Genomic DNA, 7,500 nt, shown 5'->3' with positions numbered 1-7,500 from the left:
GATACCATCTCAAATGTTCTTAGTTATAGCCATGTTCGCATAAACGGAGCAAGGAATCGAACCAGAATTATCGCAATCTCGATGTAGGAGAAAAGGTGATCTCTCCCCTATCACATATATACAACCCCCAACCAACCACGCCCTCACACATACACTCACGTCCTCACACAATCATAAACACACACACGCCCTCACACAAACACAAGCATAAACACACACACACACACACACACACTCGGTGGCGCAGTTGGTAGAACGATGAACTACTAGCATGGTGGTGCGCGTAGTGCTTGGTTCGAATCCTGCCCAAGGCCGAAGTTCTTTCGGTACAGCTGCGCTTCGGGTCGTTACTCTGACTCTCGTGGGCGGGGAGTTGGGTGTGTGTGTGTGTGAAAGGTCATAGCATTACCCATTGATCGGACCTACGAGCTCTGAGCTCTCTTCCAGGAGGGAAATAGCTGTCGATCACGAGTCGAACACGTGATCCAAAGACCAAGACCAAGTGAATACACACACACACACACACACACACACACACACATGCACGCGCACACACACACACACACACACACACACACACACACACACATGTACGCACGCACACAGACACACACACATAAGATTACATACATATATAAATACATGTGGGCATTCATGCAGGTATGATTCACTCATTCCCGAGCATTTTAAGAAAAGTACAAGCAAATATATAAGAGAGAGCACTGATGTTGAAAAAGGAATGCAGTTAGATAATTAGGACACCCCAAGACCAGAATAATACTGCTTTCTGGAGGAGGATGACACCAGTCTGTTTTATTCACCCTAGAGGATTGTCATCATCCTTCATAAAATTCATCTGAACTCATGCAGGACAACTTCACTCGGTTATGGTATCCTCAGATTTAGAAGAATGAACTCATGACAGGTAGCACACTTGACCTCTGTTTGTCCTGAGGTTTCCTGAAACTAAAGAAAATCGTCTGGGATCAGGGGAATAAGATCTATGTATCGACATAGCCTTTTGTATTAGTGTCCCTGAGCTGAATAAGCACTTTGATATTTGTCAAAACTAAATCCACGGAGACATCAGAAATTACTCTATAGGCCTGAAGAGTTTGTACGATTCATTCCAGTTTTATTTCTTTAACTGTCATTTCCATAATTCAGAGGATAATAAATTGATAAGAGAAATCGCAGAAGAATGAAAGGACAACGACAAGAATATAAAATTGATCTCAGTGAAGGCTATTACTTAATGATGTGGTTTTCGTTATCGAAAAAATCAAAGACAATGACTATAGTCTTTGCTTATTTATCTATTTTCTGTCAATTGTACACACCTGTGGTAACTCTTGCTTGAAAGTTAATCGCTGAGAAATCAAAGTATGTCAGTAGCATTTTAAGGACAGTATCCGTGTTTATTTCGATATTCATAATGGCAGTGACAGTCAGTGATAATGATAATAGTGTTTTTTCTGTGTGGAGCTACTAACTTCAGCAGTACAATGACTGTGAAAATAGTGATAGAAAATTAACAGATACAATATTACAGCTGGCTGTTGGAGGCTGAAGTCTGTCATCATGAAAATTGATCAAACTTACTCATGAGTATTGAGTGAGGTGAGTTACCCCAAACATGAAAGCGTATTCCATGCAAAGTCGAATAACTACCTTGTATAAGGATAACAGCTGACAGAAAATATAAAAGATGTTGCAGAACAATTATTGTCTTTAACGGGTTTGATATACGCTTACTTTCACCACGTGGAGTACTTTCAGAACCAATCAACGCTTGAGGACAATATCACACCGGAAAGGGAGAGTACAAATGAAAGAAGTTATTTGATTCCAATCATGAAAAATATATATATACTGTATATAATAAAAAAAAAATTAGAATATCGACTGTATAAAACATGCAGTCATTAAGTCGTGCACTCGGAGACATATCTGCCTCCTGCTAAGTTATTCAGAAAAATAAAGTTTATTGGTAAATAAGACGTTGCAGACATAAGTGATTTGCACAATGCTCCAAGGCGTTGAGGAAAACCTTGAGTTAGCAACAGAATGAACAAAAATCTTGCCGAGATCCACCATATTTCACTGCATAACTTATGAGAAGTTGGGCCATTGCCGTGTCTAATTGTTTATGTTTAAGGCTGTTGACATGTCAAATTATGTTCCAACTGACTTGATGGTGGTATTCTTTCCTAATGGTGCAGAAGAGTTAGTTTATTATTTTCACACCTCGTTTTATGCTCAGTCTTTCACCACACCCTATTTCTATTCTTAGCCTCACGTGTATTTTTTCTAAAGAAAGGCACCTTTGTTTCTCAGTTTAATTTTCTAATATTATTATTTTTTTCACTCGTATATTGGGATTGGATCAAACCTCGCGCGTATAGTTGTTATTCCGATCCCCAAACTCATCATAACACTCCCACGAATTTGGAAATGAGAAACCGCTGGTAGGACTAGCTCTCTTAGTTATGGCATGCCGCTGTTTTTTTTTTTTTTTTTTTTTTTTTTTATTCTTTTTTTCCGGACGATGTTGAGTCATCTCCCCGCCAGGCCAGGGCTGTCGCAAACCAACACGACAAAGCCAGCAGCGAGTCCCGGGAATCGAACTCCGATCACCTACTCATGAGCTTGTCATGGCATCCACCTGGCTACCGATCGTCAATGTTTACTAATTGGTGCTACGTACTTCTGCTACTTGAAAACAATTTATAAGTCCAACGGGTTTGATGATACTAAATGTCTCATTGCATAATATCTCTCTGTTCTAAGAATAGCAGAACAAATTCGTACGTTGTTGTACAAACTTTGGCAGTGACGTAACTATTACGGAATAAAATTTGGCAGCAACACAAATTTCGATATCGCGGTAAGTGGAGCTATATGCTGTCGCTTTTATTACTGTACATCGATTAAAGTGCATGGTTGCTACGTCAACATTGATCTTGAATAAATGTTTGCAATGAGAAAACAGAAGCAGTAAGTGTAACTTCAAATTAAAAGTGTCCTGGTGTTGGTCACGAGAAATTACAAGCAATGAGGCTTAAGATCAAAATACTTTTCTAAGTACCTTTTTGGACCTTATGCCAGGTGATCTTGTTCATCTTGGAGAAACCTAGTCAAAACGGGTTAAAAAGCCATCTACCTTGATTAATTAATTTGAAGAAAATGGGTTTATTTACCTAAAGTCTGGTTGATACAAAACAACTCTATTCCATTAAGAGAAGCTTCTGATCTAGAATAGGTTATTAGAATTCTGTGGAGGAAAGAAATGAGGGAACCAATTACAACAGAGCTGAACTATTCTAGATAGGTCTCAGTGGTATATAGCACTGTGCTGAAATAATAGGAAAATCTAAAGCGTATACTTAGAATAAAAAAAAAAAATAATGTAGATTTGGTACAGATTACCGGTAACCAAATCAAATCTCGCATCTAGATATATAAACAAAAATGCGATAAAGATAATCAACTCTTAGTTAAGGTGAGTTAACCATATTAACAGACACCAAGAAACCATAAAAATGAGTTAAGGCACCCAGGGACTACCAGGGCAATATACGTTACTGCACGATAACGAGTGAAAAGCAGCATAACATATAAATAACGAGAGCGCACCTGGCGCCGGCCCGTGTCAGTAGAAAACGGGATGTTTATTACAACGACATTGGCAGGAATGAAAGACCAGGTACAAAGCAAGATTAATAGATGAATAAATATGACTGCGTCTGTCATTAGCCAAGCAGAACTGGAGGGAGTATTTGCAAGACAAACGACGACGACGACTCTTTTCGGTGGTGATCTCCTGAAAGTCACTGAAAAAAGCTATGTCGTTTTTAAGAGCCACGGTGGCCAAACTACCCATATACATCTCCGAAGTCATGCCATGCTCTTTGATGAACAAAAACACGTACATGGGCAAAGTATCACAATGTTTCCCTTATAATTGTATTTCTCTTCGACCAGGAGTATTTCAGACATCTCTTCAGATGTCATTTTAGATAATTATTTTCGTGAATTATGTTTAGCCATTGGTAGATCATATAGTATAATTGAGTGTGTTACATCTGACCCCTAGCTGCATGCATTCAGGCACACAACACCCTTACATAGGGTATCTAACTTTGCTTTAGTTTGTGGAGGAGGCATACGCCAGTGATAGTGTTGCTTCACTCATACCCTGGCGTCGGTCTCCACGGTCTAGCAAGATCCCATTCAACCACCTTTCCCACTCCAAGTAACCTTTGAGAGATTCGATCATCTTGCCCAAACCATGAATTCCCAGTGCACAAAAGCCCTAAATCCGCAGTTTCTCCCAACCACGGATCCTAACAAATGCAACTTCTCCGAAACAACCTTTCTTTACCAAGCTAACCACCAATTAATTGATTAAATATGAGTATAGTTGAGTTGCTAAGAAATAATATCGTTTGATATATTCATTCTGGTTATCATCTTGGGATATCATTCAGTTCATGAGACGTCATTACGACCTAAAGTGAACCTATCTCAAATAATCCGTTTGATGGTAAGACCACTTTATGTATTCTGTCTGTCGCAAAGGGACTACTCGGCAATGAGTCTAATCTCTTTATAAGGATTATATATATATATATACATATATATATACATATATATATATATATATATATATATATATATACATATACATATTACATATAAAAATCTGGTCTGAATACCACTGGATGTTTATTTTTAGTTAAGGATAGGATTCCATACAGAAGAAATAGTATGGGAACCGCCAGAAGTGAAACCAATGATATGATAAAAAAAATGAAGAATACACCTTATGTGGTATGAATACGAAGGACTCCATGTAATATTTCTCTTCATTTATGAGATTGTATGGCCAGAACTAATCCATATTTTTGTTTGATTACATGGGAATGTACATTAGAGAGGAATTCAGATTTTTCATGTGACGAGAATGAATAGGAAATGTATTTCCTGAACATTCGCTCTTTCTTAGGTGCAATTTGTTGGAGCGAAGGTGGGAAATTATTAATAATCCCCGGGGTTTGCCAATCAACACCCCGAAAGACTAACGAGTCTTTATTCCATAACGCCCCTTAACCCACATCTCCACCTGATGCTGTCAACGTTATTTACCCGATAATCACCAGGACCTTTCCTCCACCACCTTTCTCCTCTACCCGAAGTCAATATCATGTGTCCCATCTCCACCTTTGCCCATCACCCGCAATCATCTCCCCCACAATTCTTCTCCCTCACCCTTAGTGGGAATTTGACGTCATCTCTACCACTCCTCCATCATCCCAGATCCTATTCGATCGGTACCTGACGTCACGCATCTATCTCCTCCATTAGCACCATATTACACCATTGGCGTCCCCACAATTCAGAACGACTCGTAATGGACGGGAGGGCCCCTCGCTGGAACGGCCCCAAATTTACTGCTCTTCACACTTGGCGCACTCTGCCCATGACAATAATGACTCGAGTTATGACCCTCGACATCATTCTGTCACGTTTATGTTTGTTTTGTCTAAGGTGGTCTTCAACTGCATCGTATCGAAACCACTCTTTGACAAAAGTGGTTCTTATGCCGAATCCTCCAAGGTGCTTGTTTCCGGAACACAGTGAAAAAATTACCAAGCACCATGTTTATGTAGTGATAACTTCTATTGATCCAAATGGAGTAAAAGATCATTTAAATCAAGCATCTTTATAAGTGGCATGAGATTTATGAAGATAGGCCTTTTGTAAATAAGTACAAATATATGTCAAATCGATTCACCTTCAGGTGGATGGTGAGGAATTCACTAAACCAAAAGTATCTAATAATTTTTCTCTGTGAAGTATTGAGCTGATCCAAGTCATCATACAAAAAAAATCTAGAATAAACTTATATTCACTTTTATTCGATCTGAAATTAATACAAAATTAAAACTGGCATAATTGAATTTGTACTTATATGTTAGTTTTTTTTAGTCTAGTGAAAATATGACCACTGCAATAACAATGAGACCTATACAATTATTTTTTTATCTATACAGCTGTAGATATTTTCATGGAAATAAAAAAATAATATCACTGGTGTTGTTGGCAATCGTTAGAGCACTGACAATCAATGTAACACAAGGGAATGAAAACATCAGCTGCACCATGATCAATGCACGATTTAGACGAATATTTGATGCAAACAAAAGAAGGCTTCTGGCACCACCATTGGGAAGCTACGACTCCAACAGACAAGAATATTGTTCTCCTTCGATCGGCAGATCTCAATGTAGAAGATTTCACTTCAGCTGGTTCGCCATCGTCGACAGTGTTAAGAGAAGAGTAAAAAGAGCAGGGTAGAAAGAGCAGGCGGAAGAGTAAGAGTAGTGGTAACAGCTACGGGCAAACGGAAAAAAAATGGATCACAGCAAACGTTGTTCCTGTTTTCAAAAAGGGGATAAATTGTCTATATGCAATTACAGGCTAATCAGTCTGACATCAGTTATAAGTAAAATGCTTGAATCAATAATAGTTGATAGACTCAGATATCACATCGAAAAACATAATTTGATTCGTGACTCACAGCATGGTTTCTACAAGGGTAAGTCATGTGTGACTAATCAATCTTTTTACACTAACGTATATAAGGCGTCAGATAACAATGATAATTACGATGTTATTTACCTTGATTCTATCAAAGCGTTCAACCAGGTGCCTCACCAGAGACTACTATATAAAATCAAAACCCATGGCATAGGAGGAAAAGTGTTACAATGTATGAGTGACAAAAAACAGCGGGTCACCATAAATGGTGTAAAATCCAAATGGGGGGAGTGTTTCTAGTGGAGTTTTCCAGGGCTCGGGTCCCTTATTGTTCATTATGTACATAAACGACTTGGACAATGGGATTAATAGTGATGTTAGTAAGTTTCCGGACGACACTAAGATAGGACACCTAACTAGGTCAGGGGACGACGACGAGATTCTGCAGGATGATCTTAATAAATTGTACACATGGTCGGTGAAATGGTTAAATGGTCTTCAATATCTCAAAGTGTAACGTAGAACTACACAAGCCCGAATATAGGTATAGCTTAGATAACACGTTTTTAGAGAAAACTGAGTGCAAGAGAGACTTGGGAGTTCTAGTGAGTCCTGACCTTAAATCCAGGAAACAGTGCATTAATGCCAGAAATAAAGCTAAATGAGCACAAGGTTTCATTACTAGGACGGTTACGAATAGAAGTGTATAAGTAATTATCAAACTCTATCTAGCGTTAGCTATACCTATCCTTGATTATGAGGTACAGTTTTGGTCTCCGTCTTATAGAATGGACATCATATCATTAGAATTAGTACAGAGGAGAATGACAAAAATTATACATGGGCTCAGAAATTTACCTTACGAAGAGAAGTTTAGGCACCTTAACTTACACTCTCTGGAAAGAAGCAGAGTGCGGGGTGATCTAATAGAGGTGTTCAAGTGGATCAAAAGCTTAA

Source organism: Oratosquilla oratoria, chromosome 1 (genome assembly GCF_046742065.1).
Source record: "Oratosquilla oratoria isolate Oo_2021 chromosome 1, ASM4674206v1, whole genome shotgun sequence".
Classification (NCBI taxonomy): domain Eukaryota; kingdom Metazoa; phylum Arthropoda; class Malacostraca; order Stomatopoda; family Squillidae; genus Oratosquilla; species Oratosquilla oratoria.
The sequence above is the reverse complement of the archived record's forward strand: the minus strand, read 5'-3'. Positions refer to the sequence as shown.